Source organism: Chlorocebus sabaeus, chromosome 22 (genome assembly GCF_047675955.1).
Source record: "Chlorocebus sabaeus isolate Y175 chromosome 22, mChlSab1.0.hap1, whole genome shotgun sequence".
In the NCBI taxonomy this organism is placed as follows: Eukaryota; Metazoa; Chordata; class Mammalia; order Primates; family Cercopithecidae; genus Chlorocebus; species Chlorocebus sabaeus.
The window spans coordinates 11,849,688-11,875,186 of record NC_132925.1 but is presented as its reverse complement, the minus strand read 5'-3'; the positions used below and the strand labels follow the sequence as shown (position 1 = coordinate 11,875,186).

The window sequence follows — 25,499 nt, the reverse complement described above, 5'->3', positions numbered from 1 at the left end:
AGAATAGGCTTGCTTGCTACATATTTAAATGCTCGGCTCTCTCTGGCCTTTACCTGAGTGATGAAGATCCTGTACAGGTAGCCCCAGAAGTTCATTAAGTTACCCCAGGAGAGAAGGGTACAGTTCCTGTGAATGTGTGGTGCCTTTTTTCCTAGTTGTACTGAAACTATGATACAACAGCTGAATGTGAGTTATTCCTAGATCACCTCACCCTTTTCCAAGCAAGGAGGTTTTCTCTCCGGACCGTCATGGCAGGGCTATGTTTTCTGGCACCAACTTGCAATATAAAAGAACTTAGGAATAGAATGTGAGTGCGTATTTGGAAGGTTGTTAAATTATGCTTCATTGCTTTCCAATTCATTTATTTAAAAAACTGGAAAAATATGATTAATTTTTCTAAGGATTTTTTAAACAAAGGCTTTAGAATTTCTCAACTTGAAATCTCAATTATGCAATGCTATTTTCATGCAAATGAGAGAAGCATACATACTGCAGTTTTCTTCTAGGTTTTAAAGTCTTGGTGTTTAGAATTATATAAAAATAGTGCTTGCATAAAAATTACACTTGTTTATGACACAGGATACAAAATGGTAGCACAGTTTGACAAAGGAAATTCGGCTAAAAATGTGACTGCCTGGGAAAGGAAAAAAAATTAACTTGATAAGGGCAATGAAAACAGTGATAGTGTAAGTGGGAGTTGAGCAATGAGAACACAGGGATGCAGGGAGGGGAACAACACACACCAGGGCCTGTTGGGGGTTGCGGGGAGAGGGGAGGAAACTTAGAGGATGGGTCAATAGGTTCAGCAAACCACCACGGCACACATATACCTGTGTAATGAACTTGCTTGTTCTGCACATGTATCTTGGAACTTAAAGTAAAAAAAAAAAAAAAAAACATAAATAAAGAAAATAATGATAGAGGTGGCTGAAACATGTAATGCCCACACTTTAGGAGGCTGAGGCTGGCAGATGACTTGAGCTCAGGCGTTTGAGACCAGCCCGGACAACATGGCAAAAACTACACAAATTAGCTGGGCATGGTGGCCCATGCATGTAGTCCCAGCTACTTGGGAGGCTGAGGTGAGAGGATCTATTGAGACCAGGAGGCAGAGGTTGCAGTGATCCAAAAGCACACCACTGCACTCTAGCCTGGGTGAGAGAGCGAGACCATGTCTCCAAAATAGTAACATTTATAGCAACACCTTCCATTATCTACTACTTGTGGACTTTCAAGTACATTCTAGAAGCTGTGGTACTGTTATCCATTCAAGGAATTTACACGATAGTGGGTAAGACAAATAGTACCAATATGGCAAGATAGAGGCTTAAAGAGATGTATCAAAGTGCACTGCAGGGATAGGAACACTAAGCTGGAAAACACCTACTTTCTGAGATAAAGCAAAGATTGGCAATGCTTTGTAGAGGACTTGATCTGAGAACAATGGGCGTTTACAGCACATTTAAGCAGGGAAAAGCATTCTAATTGGAGATGCTGGCTGTGGAAAGTACCGAGGATTAAAAGAACATGGACTTTATGAGAAAGCCAAGCAGGCAAAAAGAATGACTAGCAGAGCTGATTTCATAAAAATATGCAAGGGTAGAGTAAAAAAAGCTATGAAATATTTATTTTTGCTTGTAACCTAGGGGAAATCAATCACTGACGTATGAGCAAGAAAATGGCATGAAGAGAAACAGTTTCCAGCTATTATAGAAAGAAGATTTGCAGAAGCATTGATCAAACAGGTTCCCTGAGACAGAATATGGTCTCACCCAGGTTCTCTAATACTGTTTGAGAAATAAAGATATCCTTGGTCGCCAAATGATGGCAGGACAGGAGAACTAGGAAAGCAGGCAGAGTTTCTGCAGACAGGTTCTGGTACCATTGATGGTGCCTAGAAGTGGTAGGAGAATGCAAGAAGGAAATTATCCTCTAGTGAGCGTTCAATACATTACAGCAAATATTTTTTAATACACATGATCTTATTTAGTCTTCACAACAATCCTATGAAATATGTATTATTATCTCAAAGTAAAACACAGTTAAACTAAGTTCCAAAGAGGCAAATTTATCCAATACTACACCACTGATAGAGGTGGTGGTATGCCCCTAAAATGGGATCTAAAACCCTGCCTGTCTGTCTGGTATCACAACTTACACTATTTCTGTAGAATCTCCTATCTCAAATGGTACCTCTGTCGTTGGGTATACAGCAACAAGACAACCATTTTGCTTTCAGGGAGAAGGCTTTGTGACATGATTCTAAGCGAATTCCTCTCTGATTTTATGGGAAAGTGGTGGCAGTGTTAGAAGCCAGGTGAGTGCACCTCTGTGAGACTAAAATGGGTTAGTTTTTAAAGGCAGCCATGGTACTAATGAAAAGAGCATAAATCCCAGAACCATTTTGTATGATGAATTGAGAAGACAAAGTAACCAACTGGATATATGAAATGAAGGAGAGCCAGGCATTAAGGAATGTCTCTTCTGGCATGAGACACTGGAGAAAGAACCATCAAACAACATACAGAATATAGAAGGGGAAACAAGCACCAGGTAAATGTGACATGAAAGCAACAATACATATTTTAGTGATTATTAGATTCAGGAGAGAGAAGTCAGGGATTTTACAACCGCACATTTCATATATGTCTGGTAATTAATATATTTCAGGCCCAGGCAAACTACAATATAAAGGGCTATAAAACTCATTATCGGTGAGGTCAGGACAGCTCTGAGGACGATTATTTGGGATCGTTTAAATATACCATACACAACTGTAAGTTCTGAAACAGACACTACTCTTGTGATGGGAGAGATGCAAATCACGCTTGAGAGTCCACTTATTATAACTGTTGTCTGAAAGGTTGTTAGGGCAAATAAGACATTACAAAGAGTAGGAAAACAGATTTATTGCCATGACATATTTTTATGTGCTTTGACTATTGCACAATTTGAAATAATTGGCATAATAATACTTATAATCACTATTATCAAGTCTGAACATCATTTTTAGTTATGGGAAGAAAGACACAAAATCTGTTCATCAGTGTAAAAATTCAGAAGCTAGAGAGGGGTGGCTGGAAACATGAAAAATTCAAAATAGAATCAAAAACAGTTTCTTTTGCCTTGTTTTGGGAGCTTTCATACTTATAGAATTATCTTGAGTTGAAAACAGAATTTTACTATTTATTTGAAATAATTTGACATTTTTGACTCTGAAGTCAAAAGTAATGCCAAGAATGTATTTCATAAAGAAATAATGTGCATATGAAAATACACCTATACACATGTCCCAGTCCAGGACGCTGATGGTCATGTGCAGCTGTCAATCTCATTCCCATCAGTTCTAGGCCTGTTTCATTCAGGGATTCATATTACAGCTATCAACTCATTCATTCATTCGCAAGGTTTATTGAGTGCCTACCATAATTATGCTAGGCACTATTCCAGTTCAATATATTGACTTAAGAATAAAACTGAAAAAAAATATTTTCCTAATAGAGAGAGAAACGTAAATTAACAGAGAAATAAAATTTCTAGGAGGGATAATGTGCTATGAAGAGTGATAAGTAAAAAGGCCTGTTTTATGTAAACAAGCTTGAAATACTGGCCAGGGATCCAATCACGTAGCATTTTAAAGGGCATCATTAGGGGTATGTATTGGAGTAGGACACATAGGATTTGCTGATGGGTTGGACATAGGTAAGACCCCCAAATTTTTGGTCTAAGCAACCAAGGGTATAGTAGGACTATAATAGGAAAGATTTGGGGAGGAACAAGTTTAGATGGAACATCAAAAAGTTAATTTAGTAGATATCTATTTTGAAACATTAAGTAGACATACAAGGAGAGATTTATAGCTCTTTGATATCTAAGTAAGAAATCATAGGGGATTCAGGGCTGGATAAATATCTGGGAGACTTTTGCATATGTTAGCTTTTTTTTTTTTTTTTTTTTTTTTTATTTTATTTTGGAGACAGAGTCTCACCCTGTCGCCAGACTGGAGTGCTGTGGCGCGATCTTGGCTCACTGCAACCTCTGCCTCCCGGGTTCAAGTGATTCTCCTGCCTCAGCCTCCCCAGTAACTGGAATACAGGCACACTGCCATGCCCAGCTAATTTTTGTATTTTTAGTAGGACAGGGTTTCACCATGTTAGCCAGGATGGTCTCCATCTCTTGACCTTGTGATCCACCCATATCAGCCTCCCAAAAGTGCTGAGATTGCAGGTGTAATCTCACCGTGCCTGGCCTGTTTTTTGTTGTTTTTTTTAAACCTGTAATCCCAGCACTTTGGGAGACTGAGGGGGATGGATCACTAGAGCTCAGGAGTAGGAGACCAGCCTTGGCCGGGCATAGCGGTACACACCTGATGCCTGTAGTCCCAGCTACTAGGGAGGCTGAGGTGGGAGAATAACTTGATCCTGGGAGGTGGAAGTTTTAGCGAGCCGTGACTGTGCCACTGCACCCCAGCCTGGGTGAAAGCATGAGAGCATATCTCAAAAAATATATATATATATGGGACCCGTTGAGAAAACGTGAGTGGAGATATGGATAAAGAAGGGAAGAGGGCTGAAGATGTATTCCTAAAGTGTTCCAACATCTAGAGGTCTTGAAAAGGAAGATGAGCTACAAAGTAGACTTTGCAGGGGCAAGCGGGTCTTGAATCAGTAACTGTTGATATTTTCCATCATAATTGAGAATCAGTGTAATTGGAAAATAAAAACTTTTAAAAAAGAATACTAAGGAGAATGGGTACCATTGAGATTTTCAAAATCTAATGTGTAGAATTATAAATTACTATAAACTTACAACATTTGCAATAGACAGAACATTACTGTCAACCATTTAATTTAAAAATCATGTATTAAATATATACTTTTAGCTTTGTGACAGTAGCTTACGTGACATATGTCATGCTGTCTCTTAAAAATATTAAAATCCATATATGTGACAAGTGACTATCCTATGGTTGCATTAATCTTCTAAATAATAATGTGCATTTATATAAAACTTAAAATTTTACAAAACATTCTTTGACTAACCCAGAAAACTGTGTAAGATTGGGAAGGTAAATATCATTGTCACCATTTCCCTAACAAGCACTCTGGATTCAGAGAGGCTAATTGATATGAATAGTATTATCCAGCTAGGAGCGAGCAGATCTGTGACCTGAGTGAAGATATTAGGGCTCCTAATCCATTGCTGTTCCCAAGAGTAACATTTATTATGTTGTTTCATTTCTTGTGTACACATATAATTGGAGGCAACACGTATGGGTTGTGCAGGTTGTGTATCACATGGATAAGCTATGAATGGTCCCATCACACTGGGCAGTAAGCAACCTGAGCAAAATAAGCAGTAGCTGTTCTTAAAAATCATACTTTGCCTCAAATAAACTCTGAAACATGGAGATGTAAGAGTTAAAACCAGTCTGTCATCTCACTGAGGATAATTATCACCCTGCCAAATCATATAAAAGAAAACATTAAATTTTCAAAATCATTATTATAATTGAGAAGATGGCTAAATAGCAAATCTACAGGTTTTTATCTGATTTAGTATTTTATGTCTACCTTTCATTTTTCTTAATTCATTTTTTCTTTGATTTATGTTCACTTGCCCAAATATTCTCTTAACACCATTTCCAAGTCTCCATCCTATTTTCTTCCTATAGGCTCCCGGACCCATCCTTCCTTTCACCTTGAAACACTATTGGCCATTAGTGAACCAATGATCTGTGGCACTGGCCTTTCCTGGAAGCAGGACCCATATGGACTTTCATCCCTCCAGAGTCCATTTTGCATTATGTTCTTTGATTTACCACTTTTTTTTTTTCACTAATTGTCAACTTATTTTTCTTCATGGTTTAAAGCTGGGAATGCTTACCGTATTGTGGTAGACTGAATTGTGGGTTTGCATCACCATCTTGCCTCCTCATGTTCCTGTTCTTTTGAGAAGTTCATGAAAGGCTCACAGTCCAATTCATTCTCCCCTAAACTCCTCCTTAAAAAAGAAAAGAGTGAAACAAATTATTTCTTTTCTATTCTCCTGAAATTTTCCCAGCCATAATATACCCTGGCTGATCTACTGAAGCAATTGTTACCTTTCTTTTCCCCTCTCTGACCACTAACCACTTTTGAAATAAAATAATCAGGTTTAGAAGTCAAGAAAAGAAAAAAAAAAAAGTCTTTTTGGGGGGGAGATGAAGATCAGCTGTAATAGCTGCATTATAAAATGTAAACTAAATGAGAACATTTGGCTTGTTCCTTTTGTAATTAACGTTTATTACTATCTATTAGATATTTGATTAGAGAATAAATTAGATAATTGGAATTAAATTTAACTATGACATTTGGGACAGTGGTTTCGCTCCTTGTGGCACTATCATCCCCGACACAGGGGAGCAGGAACAGTGTTATCAAATAACTAAAAAGTCAATTGCTAATATTTTGGGATTTGAGGGATGATGGAAATATATTTAGAAAGTAAGGGACATCACGATATCAACATCACGAACATTTTAATATAAAATAAGCTAATGGCATGCTATATTCTATGCTTTGTGGGATTCAAAGTAGGGTATCATAAGATGAAGACTGGATATGTAAGATAAGCTCAGTTTCTCATGAGAAGACAAAAACAAACAGATGACTTTGGCCTTTTCTATTTCATAGAGTAGACATGAGTATCAATGCAGGTAAGGTACTTGGAAGTACTTTGGAAAATAAAAGATTCAAACAAAAATGTAACATGGGTTTCTGGAATTCTTTACAGGGGCTTTCAATTAAAAAACAGTGCAGAAAGCTTATGGATCTTAGAATCTAAGCAATGTATTTCATATAATTTAATTTAAACAATCTCTGTACACCAAAAATATACATCATTCATTCTTTAGTATTTTTAGGTAGAAGTAAAATCTTGAATAAAGCACAACTGGTATGAAATATCAAATATTACCAAAGGGTTGGTTTATTCATTGGGAATTCTATTATTTGTTGTCTAAATCAGTTTGAAAAGTCAATTATTACCTTCAGTTGAAAGACAATTAGTTGATTTGACATATTCAAGAATGCTTACTGACTTTTGATTTAATCATATTTAGTACCACTCAAGATAAATTTTAATTTGATTTACCTGTTAATAGTCATGCAGAACTTTACAAAACATAAATAAGGTTATAAATACCATTGTTACGTGAATCTGTAAATCTTAGCCACTTTATTTTATGTTCATTCCTTCCCAATAAGAAAGAAAACTGGTAATGCTAATTATAATAAATTTATTAAATTGGTTTTAATGAAGTATACTAATATTGTATACTTTCAAGTATTTGAGAGCATACCAACTCTCAAATTTAGTAAAATTTACCTTTTAAATTTAAAAAATGTGAAGATATTTTATGAAGAACTATTGAATAATTATTCTAAAACTTTTTAGTGTATATCCAAATGACTAATTACATCTTTGATGGTATTTAACTATCTTGTTTCATATTTCTTGACATCTTGATGACACACATATTTGGGCATAAATCATGTTAAAATGGGTCATGATTCCAGGAAACCAAGTTATTGGAATCTTTACTCATATCTGTTCTTTTATCTTTGATCATCATGTTTTAGGATTTGGACTTGTTCATTATTATTGTCTTTTGAAGTTGGGTTACAGTGTTTCTATTCCTCCAAAAGAAATTCACATATCTACACAGAAATATAAAAAAGCAGAATATAGATCGAGACCATCCTGGCTAACATGGTGAAACCCCGTCTCTACTAAAAAATACGAAAAACTAGCCGGGCGAGGTGATGGGCGCCTGTAGTCCCAGCTACTCTGGAGGCTGAGGCAGGAGAATTGCGTAAACCCAGGAGGCGGAGCTTGCAGTGAGCTGAGATCCGGCCACTGCACTCCAGCCTGGGCGACAGAGCGAGACTCCGTCTCAAAAAAAAAAACAAAAAAAAACCCAGAATATTAAAATTAAGAATTAAATTTATATATAGCATTGTAATAACCTTGAAAACAGGTGCAATAATTTTAAGAGTTAAATTGTTCACATTTGCTATTTAACTTTTTTCTCATTGTACTTAAATCTGTAGTTTGTCAACAGTAATCATAAATTTTTGGTTGAAAAACTAATATTGAGTCTCACTTTGGGAAATTTATAATATGTGAAAATATTTTTGCTCCTATTAGCTAATATTCTTTTATCTTATATGCATTTTAAAACTTTATAACCTTATATATTGGCATGATGGAGATACTGGTCAGTTATAAAATTCGTTCATTAAAAAATAATTCACATATTCCAATTTTAATTCTTTATACAACTTGCTGAATTTCAGCATAGGTATGAATGTGGAAAATAAGCAGAAAAATTATTTTTAACAAAGGAATAGCATAGTGATGAAATCTAAAGACTTTTTTAAAAAAAGACAAGAGAGAAAACAAAACTGAGAATTTAGTTAACATGAGGTAATTTGCTAGTATTCGTCCAGGATCCCAGAATATTCAAACATACAAACTAGATGAAAAATGAAACTGCCCTCTAGAAATAAGTCAAAAGATGAAACAACCAGCATAAACATGTAAAATATTCCACAGTTAAGAAAAAGAAAAAAAAAAAAACTTACTGTATAACAATGGGATTTGTATAACAAAAACACGAATACCTATATGTGTGTCTGGTTGTGGGGAAATGACAACAACCTTGCAAGTTCATAGTGACAACTGGTAACATTATTTTAAATAGAACCTTGACAGTATCCAATGCCTCCCCCCAAATTACTGATAGATTATTGCTGATAATCTTATTGCTGATACTAAACATGCAGAGATAATTTAAATGAAGTAAAACAGTGTGCACATGAGATAAGTCACTGAACTGTGTTTCACAGTGAAAAACTGGGAGTAAAGTCTCTCTGTTGTTCTGTATGTAACAGGATATTGCAGGATATTTTTTCTGTTTCCTGGAATTGTAGGCCAAAGCCAAAGACAGAGGGGAACGAGTATGCGATATATGTTTATTAAACCAGCAATAAGGTGCTAGTTGTTGAGGCTGGTCAAATTCCTGCAGAGCTTAAGGAGTAGATTCTAAGTTACCCAGCTATCCCATGCTCTACCTCTAACACCTGGGACTCTGGTGAGGCAAATGAGGGGTGTAGGGTCCAAAGTTAAAGAAGCACTTGCCCAACCCTGAGTGAGTGCCTTCATACATTTTGCACTCCAGGCTTCTTTCCCATTGGACAAGGGTTTGGCCTGCAGACTTGATAAGATATGCCTGTAGATGGGTTAACAGGGGAAAGCATAATTTGAGAGAAGCAGGGCTAAGGAAATAGAGGACAGGGGTCTGAGAAGAGAGGGGCAGTGGAGGAGCCTGTCCACCTACTGTTTGGCATGGCAGGACTGCAGGTCTCTTGTGGATCAAGTGCACACCTAGGATGATATTTAGGTTTGAGCCATCATCTTCCACCATTCCTACTGCTCCCCAGATTTTTGTACTGCTGGAGAAGCCTCACTTTGCAAGTAGCTTTCTTGGTGCAGTACTTGGCAGGATGGATTAAATAGAGGTATGTTTTAGGTTCTTCAGTTGACATAGGAAATATGCAACCCTGCTGTGCCAGACAGTGGGCCTGAAGCTGCTCCATTGTCACCCTTCCTTTATGCCCATTCCCTTGTGCATCTGTTATGTTTAAAACTCTCTGATCTGTATGTTGATTTGTATCGATAATGTAAATGCTAGAAAAAACTTGAAGCTTTTGTCCTATATATGAATGTATTTAGTACAGCTCTTTGCAGGTGGTATGATTCATTCAGAGGGCTGCTTTACATCTTAGCCAAAGTCTCTTTGCTGAGAGCTTCTTCAACAAGATGCAAATAGTATGTGCAGAATCCCCAAAGTTAAACTGTTTGTATAATTCATTAAAACAGCCAAGGATAAATTACAATAACTCTTGTTTTTCTTAAAACCTAAAATTGTAGAGTGCCATTTCTGAAGGTTATCAGTTTCCACAGAATTTGTACTCGTCAATTCCATCTTTGATGAAAAATATTTTTCTACTAACTCTCTTGAATTTGATAGAGCTGTGCTTTATATAGCATAACTTCGTCAATAACATGAGCAATAGTACTGAGGTGGCATCGGCAAACCAATAAATGATGAAAACTTTGCCATACAGTTACATCATCTCAGTAGTCTTACCATTTGTCTACTTTAACTTTTTAAATTTAAACTTTCTTTATGTCACTTGGAGTAAAGGCATCTACAAGATTGCTCACAACAGCAGCAAAGTCACATTTAAGCTATGTGTCTCATTTGTAAAATTTAAGTTTGCAGTATTGCCGAAAGTGTTGGTTAGTTCATATTCAAAACGACGACCAAATGTCAGAGCACTCAGTAATGCAACAAGTGTAGTATTCCCGACTGGTACGGTTTCAAGGACTGGTAAATAATGTTTTGCTAGCTAAAATGCATACCATTCTGTGTAGGAATTTGCAGTGGGGATGGTAAGAACTGTTGCCTGACTTTTCTAATTGAATATCAACTTTGTATTGCTTCTGATCATGTCTATTACCATTCTGAAAGTTATTCTCACTATCCAAGACACTTGGTATTGACTGTTTTTGTATAATGATATACTGCACACTATACAGAGATGTACTTATCATCTTTCAAGAATTTAAAATATAAGATAACAATAATGATGTAGGTTAATATGACTTAAAACACATTGTCAAAGGGAATAACTGTCTCCCCCATGATAGCATTCAAGTATGGGGGTATCCAATCAGCAAAGTTGATAATTTTTTCCACACATTGATACATATAAGAATTAATAAAGATAGGAAATCCAGCAACATTTCATTTTATTTGTGGGATATCTTGTGTGTGCACTCACACGTGCATGTGTGGCTATCTGAAACTTTAGTAAAACTATAAGCTCCTAACATTCAAACTGGTCTATTTTTCTACACATAATACCTTACATTTATAAATACCTTTGTAACCAATATTGTTATTTTGATACCAAAATATTATGAGATTTTAAAGGGGGGGCATAATTATTATATCCATTTTTCAACTAAGTAAACGAAAACACAAAAAAGTTTAGAGACTTGACCAAGATGGTATTACTAATAAGAAAATCAGGTAGTATTAGTTCATTGAACTTTCATTTTCTAGTTACATGCATTTGCTGATTCTGTTAACCTTATTTTAGTCACTAGTCACTATGTACAGAAGGATTAAAGGCATGTTCTTTGCTCATTCAGACTGAGGATGGGGGAGATATTTTTTAGACATAAACTATACATACATATAGTAAGTTCAATTACAAATTTATATAAATAACAGCCGTAGAATCCCAGTAAATTAACTAGCAATTTCTGCAAGCACTCTAGGTAGATTTTATTGAGAATATGATTGTTAAGTACTCTGAGTTGAGAAAATCAAAATGGTAAATTAATCTGGTCTAGAGGTAAAGTGAAATGCACATGGGGCCAGATTGTAAAGAATGTTTACATCAGGTTAAGAATATTTGATTTTTCACTCTTTTACCCATTTGCTTTTTGCCACTTCCTGTTGACCTCCAAGTACTACCAAAACAAAAAACAAACAAGCTAACAAATTCTATAAAATATAGAAACAATGCTTAAAATGTAAAAAAAAAGTCAGGAGAGCATTGCTATAGAAACTAATTAAAAATATTTCCAGAAATAGTTTCTGTAAGTCATGGTCAAATGCTGCCAAATGATAAGACAGGATGAGGGCTGAAGATTGTTTTGTGCATTTATCAATTTGGAGGTGACTGAAGATTTCAGTAAGAACACTCAGAAGAGAGTGGTATTTCCATAGCCACTCAATTAAGCCCCTCTTCTTGCATAGAATTGTGTTTGGAAACTTAGTTCTTTCCTTAATCACATTTTCCTGTCATGTTTCAAATTTGCTCAAGGTTCACTTCTCTGCAAATGAAACTGAAAAATGAATCTAAACTAGTGCATTTCATGAGAGTAGATGGATTAACTTATCCCTCAATGAAAACTTGCGTTTAACAATTGCCTAGATAACTTTTGTTTTACATACCAGAAAAGGCAAAAGCCCCTTCACTGATATGCTGCAAGGAGGGAGGTGAGTGAAATGCTGGGGGCTGGGTGTCACTCTTGTTTTAAAAGGAATGCTACTAAGACATTACCATATGCTATATGAAGAATAAGCCATTGGCATCTATGGTAATCAATAGCTTCTAAATTTGCCTTCAGTGTAAAGTAAGGCAAGAATTTTAATTTGAGAATGTCAAATAACTTATATTTTCCATCATGTTACTTCCCTTGTCAAAAACTTTCAATGTTTCTTGAGTGATAAATTGTATAACCTTATAACCTTAGATCATCAATGTAAACTGGTCATCAGTTCCTTCTTCTATACAAATGGCATGCTGCTTTCTTTTTAGTATCATTTGGGATTTAAATAAAACATAAATAAAGCAGTTAATACAGTGTATGCATCTTCAAATATGGTCATTACATAGGAAATAAAAGACAAATCCATAGGCTCATTTGCTAACCTAGTACCAAGCTAGTACACTTCCTGATGCTACCCTAAGCTTACTTTGCATTTGGAATATGTTAAGTGACTTACCTTTTAATTAAAAATTAATCTTTTCTATTTCTGTATCAGTTTATATATATATTTTATATATATATATATTTTTTTATTCACCCACAATGTTCTAAATCTGACCATCTTCATTCATTAAAACACTGCAGACATATTTTTAATGTCAGGTTTTTAAATCACCCCTGTTTATTATAGTCAAAAGTTATTTTCTTTCATGAATTCCCATGACACATAATTCCTACCTTTTACAGAATTGTATTTTTGTGGCAAATACCATAGGTTGGTCCACTCAATACCCCTTCCACATTCTTTGACTTCCTTTTCCTGAATCATAGAGGCTACACAATAATAAGTAACAAAATCGGGTCATGAAGATTATCCATGTGTCATTGCCCATAGCTTTTTAAATTTTGTCAAAGATGAAAAGGAAAATGAATTTTGGTACTGAATTCCTCCTTTGGTGCCTGCATTTCTCATGAACTCTCCCTCCTATATAAGAGTAATTTTCAAGTAGCTACGTAGGTATATTAACAACTAGAGTCATATCATTCCCTTGTTAATTATAATTCATATTCTGACTTCAATTTATATTTTCTATTGAGTAAGGACAGCTAGAAGGAAACAAGTGGTATAGAAGCTGGAAGAAAAATAATAATTCCTATTTATATACCAGATACATTCATGTTTATTGGCTTTATTGTGTCTTTTAATGATTTTAAGATGTTTGCTAAATAGTTCCAATCTTGCAGTATTTTACAGATGGATAATTGAAGCCTTAATATTTGGAATCTAAAAGGATTAAACTCAAAGAAACAGAATAGAATGGTGGTTACCAGGGGCTGGAGAATGACAGTTGGTCATAGATCACAAAAATATGAGTTGGATAAGAGGAATAAGTTCAAGAGCTCTATTGTATAACATGGTGACAATAGTTAATAACAATGTATTCTATACTTGAGAATTGCTAAGAGAGATTTTAAGAGTTCTTAACACAAATAATATATGAGGTAATACATATGTGAATTAGTTTGATGTAGCCATTCCATAATGTATACATATTTCATGTTGCACACCATATATATATACAGTTTTTGTCGATTAAAAATACATGAAATAAATTAAGACAGATAAAGTAGGTAATTTTGTTAAAATCACACACTAGGTTATGATGCTGGGATTCAAATCTGTGAGTTTTTGATTTTATGATCTCAGTCATTTTCAATTTTACCACATTGCCTCATTCATTACTTTAAATGTGAAAGTGCGTACCACTAGGCACAAGACACCTTTTACCTTTACCAATTAGATCTTATCTAGCCTGGTAACCACTTTTTAAAATGCTGTAAAGATTATTCCAGTGGTTTTCTGGTGTGTTAGGCTGTTTAGCACTGCTGTAAAAACCTGCACAAGACTGGATAATTTGTTAAAAAGAAAAAAAAAAGAGGTTTGAGTCACAGTTCCACATGGCTGGAGAGGCCTCAGGAAACTTAAAATCATGGCAGAAGGGGAAGCAGGTATATCCTATATGGTGACAGGAGAGAGAGCATATGAAGGAGGAACTGTCAAACACGTATAAAACCATCAGATCTGATGAGAACTCACTATCGTGAGAACAGCATGGGGGAACCACCCCCATAATCTAATCACTTCCCTCTCTCCACATGTGAGTATTACTGGTCCTTCTCTTGACACGTGGGGATTACAATTTGAGATGAGATTTGGGTGGGGACACAGAGCCAAACAATATCATTCTGTCCCTGGCCCTTCCCAAATCTCATGTCTTTTCACATTTCAAAACCAATCATGCCTTCCCAACAGTCCCCCAAAGTCTGAACTCATTTCAGCATTAACCCTAAAGTCCACAGTCCAAAGTCTCATCTGAGACAAGGCAAGTCCCTTCTACCTATGAACCCATAAAATCAAAAGCAAGTTAGTTACTTTCAAGATGTAACGGGGATACAGACATTGGATAAATGCTTCCATTCCTAATGGTAGAAATTGGCCCTAACAAAGGACCTACAGGCCCCATACAAGTCTGAAATCCAGTAGGGCAGTCATTAAATCTTAAAGCTCCAAAATAATGTTTTTTGACTCCATGTCTCAAATCCAGGGCACGCTGATGCAAGGGATGGGCTTCCACAGCCTTAGGCAGCTCCTTCACAGGCTGATATTGAATGCCTGTGACTTTTCCAGGCACACAGTGCAAGCTGTTAGTGGATCTACCATTTTGGGGTCTGAAGGATGGTGACCCTCTTCTCACAACTTCACTAGGCAGTGACCAATGGAGACTCTGTGTGGGGGCTCTGACCCCACATTTCCCTTCCACATTGCCCTAGCAAAGGTTCTCTATGAGGGACCTACCCCTGCAGCAGACTTCTGCCTGGACAACCAGGCATTGCTATACATTGTCTGAAATGTAGGTGGAGGTTCCCAAACCTCAATTCTTGACTTCTGTGCACACGCAGTCCCAATACCATGTAGAAGCCACCAAGGCTTGGGGCTTGCACCCTCTGAAGCAACTGCCTAAGCTGTACTTTGGTCCCTTTTAGCCACAGCTGGAGCTGGAGCAGCTGGGACATAGGGCACCAAGTCCTGAGTCTGCAAAGAGCAGAATGGCCCTGGACCAGGCCCAAGAAACCATTTTTCCCTCCTAGGTCTCTGGGCCTGTGATTGTAGGGGCTGCCACTAAGATCTCTGACATGCCCTGGAGATATTTTCCCCATTGTCTTGTTGATTAACATTCAGCTCCTCATTATTTATGCAAATTTCTGCAGCAGGTTGAATTTATTCTCAGAAAATGGGTTTTTCTTTTTATTGCATCACCAGCCTGCAAATTTTCCAAACGTTTATGCTCTGCTTCCCTTTAAAACCTAAGTTCCTATTTCAGATCATCTCTCTCAAGTTCAAAGTTCCACAGATCCCTAGGGCAGGGGCAAAATTCCACCAGTCCCTTTGCTAAAGCATAGCAAGAGTGGCCTTTGCTCCACTTCCCAAGAAGTTCCTCATCTCCACCTGAGACCACCTCAGCCTGGACTTCATGGTCCATATCACTATCAGCATTTTGGTCAAAACCATTAAATAATCCTGGGAAGATCCAAATTTTCCCACATCTTCCTGTCTTCTGAGCCCTCCAAACTCTACCAACCTCTGCCCATTACCGAGTTCCAAAGTTGCTTCCACGTTTTCTGTATCTTTATAGCAGTACCCTACTCTTTGTACTAATTAACTATGTTAGTCCATTTTCACATTGCTATAAAAGACTGCCCATGACTGAGTAATTTATAGGTTTAATTGACTCACAGTTCTGCATGTCTGGGGAGGCCTCAGGAAATGTAAAATCACGGCAGAAGAGGAAGCAAGCATTTCTTACATGGTGGCAGGCGAGAGTGCATATGAAAGACAAACTATCAAACACTTATAAAACCATCAGATCTCAACAGAACTCACTCACTATCATAAGAAAACATGGGGGAAACTACCCCCATGATCCAAACACCTCCCTCTCTTGACACATGGGGATTACAATTCAAGATGAGATTTGGGTAGGGGCACAGAGCCACACTATATCATTTGGAGATTACTTTTACTGGCTCATGAGAATCACTAGGCACATTTCTTCCTGACTCTGTGTTCAGTGACTTCATGCTGAGAGCTTGAAATTGATCATGTTGGGAATATTTACACTATGGAAATTGGCAAACTTCATGAATCATGGCTTTTCCTCTTTCTCCCCAAGCTTTGTTTTTAAACATTTCCCAGAACACCACTAGTCAAAACACTTTCATTTGGAATACATCTTTTCATAATTTTAATATTAACACTTTTCTTTTGCTATTATATACAATTCAGGACTGTTTCATGTTGACATTTGAGAAATCATTGTCATGTCCTTTATGTTTCAAAGACATCCCACTATTTAAAAAAGCCCAGTAATTTCAATTTTTCCCTATTTACTCCTAGATCTTCTTTGCTCTTTTTTAAAATTGCAATTTCAATGTACAGTCCTGCCAAGAACTATCACATTGAAGTAGTCTGAGTGTTTGTCTGTAGGGAGGCTTTTTTTTTTATTACAATAGAATTCCATTGAATAACCTGGAAATAAATGAACTGCAAGGGTAGATCTGTGGTAAATCATTCAGAGAAACCAGTGAGCCAGAGTACTGGATAATCTCCAATTTTGCCACTATGGTTCATATATAATTTTAAGTATTTAATATATGATAATCCAAGAAGTATGAAATGAGGAACATTTCTGAACTAAGGGAAAAAACAAATTAATAAATTATCTGAAATCAGGATTACTTTCTAGTACCTACTATTGGCCTATTGGCACATAAAAACAAAGTCAAGTTATCTGGGGAACAGCAAGAGAAAGTTTTAACATTCTAAGCTTGTAAGAGCTGATAGAAGATCTATCTCAGATGAGTTCCATGTCAGTGTATACACATACTAGTCAAATGCTTCTTAAAATTAACTCCTGTGCAAAGTAACTGTGTTTTCTTCTTCACATGAAATATAAACTGTGTCAAAGTCATAAGTTGGGGAGCATACATATTTTCAAGATTGCATGTAGTTCCTCATCTACCTGAGTTCAGATTGAAACACTTTATAAGCCAGTAAAAGAGGAAACAAAGGAGCCATTTTTAGAAAATGACTAGTGATACCAACATCTTCCTGGCCAAAGTTTCAGGAATTTCCATTGAAATAGTGTGATTCAGTTTGATGGAAGCCACAGAGGATGGAAATATAACAATATTAAATTTCACCTCCTTCAAAAAAGCTGTCTAGAAGGTAAATAAAGATAATGCTGGCTGATTCAATCTGCCACAGCCTGAGTGAATGGGTCAAAGAATGGCATCAAAAGAAAGTATGGGGAGAAATGGAAGTCATTTCTACACCCACTGTCTGCTTGGGACCTTGGGAAAAATGCCTACATCCAGAAATGTGTGATTTGGTCAAGCAGAAAACGAGGTACTGCTAAAGTTTATTATAGTAAAGACAGCAACATCAAATGGAATGAACGACGACATTTCTGATGAAAGAAGTTTCTTTTGGGAATGTTTTTTCCTTCCATTTCCTGTCAGGCTATAAGATCTGAAAATGATAAGGAATTCAAAGCGTGACCTATATCAGTTTCTAGTAGAATCCATATACACTCTGTTTGGCTATAAGTTAAAATTGACTAAACATGTATTTTTTCCAAAAGAAGAAATAAATGAAGAAATTATTTATCCATAAAAAGAGACAATGACAAAAGAGAAAGAAATGACAAAAGAAAAAATAAAACACTGAAACTTGTTTGATCAGGTAAAATGGAACCTGATATTTATGGTAGCTAATTAAAAAAAAAGGTGAGTTCATCTAGTGAAAGGAAAAACATAACCAGATTGTGTATCCAGATTGGGTAAAAAAATTTAACAATATTTTGCTTTTAAGAAAAATTCAATAAAATGACTCAGGCCCACAAACTTTAGGCAGACTTAAAGAAACGAAAAATAATAAGGCTAACATTAGACAAGATGAATGTAATAAAATAAAGTAAATTTCACATAGAAATATTGGACAATCATATATTTTTAAGTGCCCCCAAATTGAACACCATAGCACACAAATAAGCATAACATGGTTAAGTCCAATGGAAGATAGACAAATATGATTATAGAGGGAGACTTCAGTGCATTTCTAGCAATCATATACAATAACATAAGAATATGGAATGCTGAATACAATGCTGTATTATCAGTGTAGTATCCAGTATGTAATTTGCTGTTTGTCAAATGTACAGTGGTACTTATCACAAATTAAATGCATATAAATCAAAAAAGAAAAGCTTAGTTAAGCATGTCAATTAGAAATCATGCTAACTACATTTTCTAGCCAAAACATAATATTAAAACTATGCATCAATTGAAAATACTTAAACACAAAACTCCAAATACTCATGTTTGAAATAGCTTCTTAAAAATAACTTGGTGAGTCAAAGAAGGACCCTTAATTGAAGGACACACTATTTGGTTTGCACAATTGAGAGTGATTTATAATACTTAAAATGGGCTAGCTCTCTAAATATAATTATATGCTATTATTTAGTACATGAAGCAGAAAAAATATTGCTGAGTTAAAATTTTTACATTCAAAATATTGTCTATTATTTTTAACCCCATCTTCTATGTGATGATATATTGACTGATTTAAATAGCCAAGAAAATCAAATAAAAATCTATTCATATTAATAAGAATTAAGCAAATTAAACAGATAAAAGGTAAATGAATAAAAATATGTGACTTTTCCGTAAACTAGCCAAAATCAAAAGGAAATGTAATAATATGTTAGGACCCAAAACAAGTCTCAACGAACTTTTAAAAATAGAAATTACACAAAATATTTTCTCTGACTACAATAAAACTAGAAATCAATAAAAAGAGAAACTTTGTAAACTATACAAATTAAACAACATGCTCCTGAACAACCACTGGGTCAAGGAAGAAATTACGGTGGAAATCAAAACAATTCTAGAAACAAACAAAAATTCAAACACAACATATCAAAATCTATGGGATACGGCAAAAGCAGTGCTAAGAAGAAAGCTGATAGAATAAATGCCCACATAAAAAGGTAGAAAGATTTCAAATAGACAATTTAAAGATGCACTTTAAGGAGCTAGAAATGCAAGAACAAACCAAACCCCTAATAAGTAAAGGAAAGAAATAATAAAGATCAGAGCAGAACTAAATAAAGTAGAGGCAAATGAAAAAATGCAAAGGATAAATGAAATGAAAAGTTTGTGTTGTGAAAGACAATCAAAATAAATAAACCACTTGATAGATTAACCAGGAAATAAAAGAAAGAAGGTCCAAGCAAAATCAGATATGAAAAAAAGACATTACAACTGATATCACAGATATGCAAAGGATCATCAGACACTATTATGAACAATTATACATTAAAAAATTAGAAAACCTAGAGGAAATAGATAAATTCCTGGACTCATACAACTGAACAAGATTGAATCAGGAAGAAATTAAAAATGTGAACAGATCAATAACAATAAGATTTAATTAGTAATAAACAGTCTCCCAACAACGGAAGTACAGGTCCTAATGGTTTCACTGCCAAATTCTATCAAACTATCAAAGAAGAACTAACTCAAATTCTCCTCAAACTATTCCAAAAAATTGGAGAGGAGAAAATTCTACCTAACTTATTCTATGATGCCAGCATTATCCTGACACCAAAACCAGACAAGGGCACAACAAAAGAAAACTACTGGCCAATATACTGATAAACATAGATACAGAAATTCTCAACAAAATACTAGCAAACCAAATCCAAAAGCACATAAAAAAATAATATACCACAATCAAATGGGATTTATCCCAGGGATGCAAGAATTGTTCGATGCATGCAAATTAATAAACATGATACATCACATCAACAGACCGAAGTAGAAAAAACATATGATGATCTCAATAGACATGGAAGAAGCACTTAATAAAATTCATCATCCCTTCATGGAAAAATTTTTCAACAAACTAGGCATAGAAGGAACATACTTCAGCATAATAAAGGTCAAACATAACAAATCCACAGGTAATACCATGCTGACTGAAGAAAGACTGAAGGCCTTTCCCCTAATAACCAGAACAAGACACAAGGCTGACAAGTTTCACCACTCCTATTTAGTATATTACTGGAAGTCCTAGCAAGAGCAATCAGGCAAGAGAAAGAAAGAAAAGGCAATCAAATTAGAAAAGAAATCAAATTGTCCCTCTTTGCTGATGATACAATCTTATACATAAAAAAATCTAAAGATTCAATCAAAAAACTCTTAGACCTGATAAATTCAATAAAGTTGCAGAATACGAAATCAGTGTACAAAAATTGGAATCATTTCTATACACTAATTAATGTACTAATAAATAAATCAAGAAGGCAATCCCATTTACAACAGCTACAAAAATAAAAAATACCTAGGAATAAATGTAACCAAGGAAATGAAAGATTTCTAAAAGGAAAACTGCAAAACACTGTTGAAATAAATTAAAGAGGACACAAAGGGAAAGATAGTCCATGCTCATGGATCAGTAGAATTACTATCCTTCAAATGATCATACTGCCCCTTGTGATCTACAGATTCAATGCAATCTCTATCAAAATACCAGTGAGATTTTTTACAGAAATAGAAAAAATAATCATAAAATCTGTGTGGAACCTAAAAGAGCCCAAATAGCCAAAGAAATCCTGAGCAAAAAGAACAAAGCTGGAGACACCACGCTACTTGAACTCAATATATTACAAGGCTATGGTAACTAAGATAGCATAGTACTAAAACAGACACAGAGACCAATGGAATAGAATACAGAACCCAGAAATAAGTCTACATATTTACAACCAACTGATTTTTGACAAGGGTTCCAAGAACATACAATGGGGAAAGAGTCTCTTCAGTAAATGGTCTAGGAAAACTGAATGTAGAAAGTGAAACTAAATTCATCTCTCTCACCATATCCAAAATCAACTCAAAGTGGATTAAAGACTTAAAGGTTAGACCTAAAACCATAAAAACCCTAGAAGAAAACCTAGGCAATACCATTCAGGACATAGGCATGGGCAAGGACTTCATGACTAAAACACCAAAAGCAAGGGCAACAAAAGCCAAAATAAACAAATGGGATCTAATTAAACTAAAGAGCTTCTGCACAGTGAAATAAACTACCATCAGAGTGAACAGGCAACCTATAGAATGGGAGAAAATTTTTGCAATCTACCCATCTGACAAAGGGCTAATATCCAGAATCTGCAAAGAACTTAAACCAATTTACAAGAAAAAATCAAACAACCCACCAAAAAGTGGGCAAAGGATACGAACAGACACTTTTCAAAAGAAGACATTTATGCAGCCAAGAAACACATGAAAAAATGCTGATCATCACTGGTCATCAGAGAAATGCAAATCAAAACCACAATGAGATACCATCTTACAACAGTTAGAATGGCGATCATTAAAAAGTCAGGAAACAACAGGTGCTGGAGAGCATGTGGAGAAATAGAAACGCTTTTACATTGTTCGTGGGGTTGTAAACTAGTTCAACCATTGTGGAAGATAGTGTGGCGATTCCTCAAGGATCTAGAACTAGAAATACCATTTCACCCAGACATCCCATTACTGGGGATATACCCAAAGGATTATAAATCATGCTACTATAAAGACACATGCACACGTATGTTTATTGCAGCACTATTCACAATAACAAAGACTTGGAACCAACCCAAATGTCCATCAATGATAGAACTGGATTAAGAAAATGTGGCACATGTACACCATGGAATACTATGCAACCGTATAAAGGATGAGTTCGTGTCCTTTACAGGGACATGAATGAAGCTGGAAACTATCATTCTGAGCAAACTATCACAAGGACAGAAAACCAAACACCACATGTTCTCACTTACAGATGGGAATTGAACAATGAGAACACTTGGACACAGGGCAGGGAACATCATGCACTGGGGCCTGTTGTGGGGTGGGGGGATTGGTGAGGGACAGCATTGGGAGAAATACCTAATGTAAATGAGTTAATGGGCACAGCAAACCAACACAGCACATGTATACATATGTAACAAACCTGCACATTATGCACATGTACCCTAGAACTTAAATTATAACAAAAAAAAAAAGTTAAAAAAAAAAAAAAGACTTAAATGTAAGATTCAAAACAAACTCTTAGAAGAAAACAGGCAAAGCACTTCAGGACATTGATTTAGGAAAAGATTATGGCTAAGTCCTCAAAAGCATAGACAACAGAAACAAAATTGGACTATATTAAACTAAAAATCTTCTTCACAGCAAAGCATTAATCAGCAGAGTGAAGAGACAGCCTGTTGAATGGGAGAAAATATTTGCAAACTCTTCATCTGACAAGGGACTAATATCTAGAATATACGATGAACTCAACAGAAAAAATAAAACAAATAATTTCATTAAAAAGTGGGCAAAGGACAAGGGAAATGTAAATCATAACCACAGTGAGTTATCATTTTACCCAGGTTAAAATGGCTATTTTTAAAAAGACAAAAAATTACAGATGCTCATAAGGAAACAGAGAAAGAGAACTTTTATACACATTGATGGGAATATAAATTATACAGCCGCTATGGAAAACAGTATGGAGAGTTCTCAAAAAACTAAAAATACAATCCAGCAACTCTACTACCAGATATGTATCCAAAGGAAAAGCAATTAGTATATCAAAGCATACCTGTACTTAAATGTTTATTGCAGCATTATTCATAATAGCAAAGATATGGAATCAACCTAATTGTCCATCAGTGGATGAACAGAAAAAGAAAATGTGGGATACATACACAATGGAATACTATTTTCCAACAAAAAAGAAAGAAATCATGTCATTTGCAGTCATATAGGTGGAACTGGTGGTCATTATGTTAAGTGAAATAAGCCAGACACAGAGACAAATTTCATACGTTCTTACTCATATGTGTGAGCTAAAAATAGTTGATCTCATAAAAGAAATGAATGTGCGTGTAAATGAGGCAAAGAAAAGTGGTTAATGAGTACAAACATGCAGTTAGTTAGAAGGCATAAGTTCTAATGTCTGATAGCAGAATATGGTAACTATAGTTAGCAACAGTGTACAGCACATCTGTTTGTTTTTTATTTTATTTTTTAAGTTCCAGGGTACACATGCAGGAGGTGCAGATTTGTTACACAGGTAAATGTGTGCCATAGTGGTTTGCTGCATTTATGAACCCATCACCTAGGTATTAAGCCCAGCATGCACTAGCTATTTTCCCTAATGCATATTTCAAAGTAGCTAGAAGAATTTGAAATGTTCCCAACACATGGAAGTGATAAATACCCAAGCTGATAGATATTCTAAATAGCCTGACTTGATCATTACACATTTTATCCATGCAACAAAATATTACATGTACTCTCTATATATGTAAAATACTATACGTCAATTTTAAAATAAAAAATGATATGAAACACACAGGAAAAAACCCGAATAAGAAATATGTGGAACTCATAGGAAGTCAATTATAAAACTTCATTAACAAACATGAAACATCTAAATTAATTGAGAGACAATATATTTCCCTGTGGGAAATCCAGTCAGTCATTTCACATTCATCTATACTCAAACTGCTATTCTAATAAATATCTTAACTTTTTTGCTATCTCACAAAATTGCCCATGCTCACTAAGGAGGAACAAACAGGAGAGAATAAAGAAAATTTTGGAGAAGAGTGGTAAAAAAATCCTTGCTCTACAAGTTGTTAATATATTATAAAATTTACAATAACTAAAAGTAATGTATTCCTGCTGCAACAACCAAATAAGGGAGCAATTAAATAGAACTCATCACGTTAAACAGAAACACCCAGTAGATGGTAAAATTAATGTTTCATAACAGTTGGGATAGGATGACTTTCAAAGACATGGCATTAGTGTTGACTCTAGAAAAAAAGATTATGATAACAACTCATCACACATGATACATAAAAATGAATTTCAGCTTCGTCAAAAGTCTAAATTAAAATAAATAAGGTAATAAAAATCAGAAGATATAAAGAAATGCCCAACAGATCTTTAGATGGAAAGCTACAAGCTTACCAAACCAAAGTAAAAAAGTTGAAATGTTAATCTACATAAAATTTAAAATTACTTATCATCAATAATTTCCATGAAACAAGTTCAAAGACATCAACGGAGGAGAAAATTTGCAGCATACAACAGACAAAGCTTTGGAAAAACAAACACTTCTATAGTAATATGAGCAAAAAGCACTGCCAGATAACTCAAAAAGGAGGAATTCAAGTAACAATAAAAATAAGAAAAATACTGATATTCAACTTTCTAGATAATCAAATGGGAAATATACTAAAATCAAAATCAAGAATTGAGATATATAATTTTGGCTATCAACTCAGCAAAATTTTTTAAAAAGCTAAGATATACCACTCAATAATACTCAATTTTTTTTGAGAATATTGTTATAAAATTTTAGAGAATTTTTTTTCTTTTTTGAGCAATGAGGTCTTGCTGTGATTCCCAGGCTGCCCAACACCTGGACTCAAGCATTACTCACATTGCAGCCTCCCGAATAGCTGGGACCACAGGCATGCACCACCAAGCCTTGCTTTTATTTTATTATTTAAAAAGTTTTATAAATATATGCATGTTTTCAACAATGAAGAAAATGTTATTAAAATAAAATCACATTTTTATATATCAGAAACACCTGCACGGTGAGAAATGAGAAACAAAATACTTTTTAGTTTTAAGTGTAAATATTGCAATTCGTTATTATTTTAAACCTGACAAATAATAAAAAGATAAAACACATAAATGAAATCAAAGGAGGATACAGTTTTTTTGTCTAGTAACTTAGGGTCAAAGAGCAACAAAATATATAGCTGGAAAGTGATAGGACTGAGTTGTAATGTGGATTTGTGTGCCCAGTTTCACCATTTATCTGCTCTTGGCTATAAAACAAACCAACTCTGGGAATCACTTCCCTCTTCTGTAAAATGGGGATAATCCTTCTTGTCCACCCTTGAAAATAACATGTCATAAAATATCTGAATGAAACCGTAAAAATAATCAGTTTATTCTCAAGTTACCATGATTGTACTCATGGAATTATATATAGTTCTATATTATTCTTCTACCTACTCAATTGTTTGTATACTGGGCAGAAGAATTCCTTCTACTTTTCATTTTGGAAGATCTGATCTGACTTTTATATGCTTTAGAATTCATTCACTCAGAAAGCACTTCCCTACTGTAACACGAATTGTACATATTTTGTATCTTATGTCAAATTAGATGCTTATTCTGAGTAATGTTCCCATATATGACAC

The 25,499-nt window shown here is 35.1% G+C and overlaps 1 protein-coding gene across 3 annotated transcripts in view; it reads right to left on the bottom strand.

The window, feature by feature from the left end:
• The window catches only part of HTR1F (5-hydroxytryptamine receptor 1F), a 202,676-nt gene that overhangs the window by 165,014 nt on the left and 12,163 nt on the right, over positions 1 to 25,499 (bottom strand). For all 3 annotated transcript variants that reach the window (XM_073009658.1, XM_007986165.3, XM_038003181.2), the window contains exon 2: positions 5,887 to 6,003. The gene's annotated coding sequence lies outside the window, so the exon portion shown is untranslated. The remainder of the gene's footprint in view (positions 1 to 5,886; positions 6,004 to 25,499) is intronic.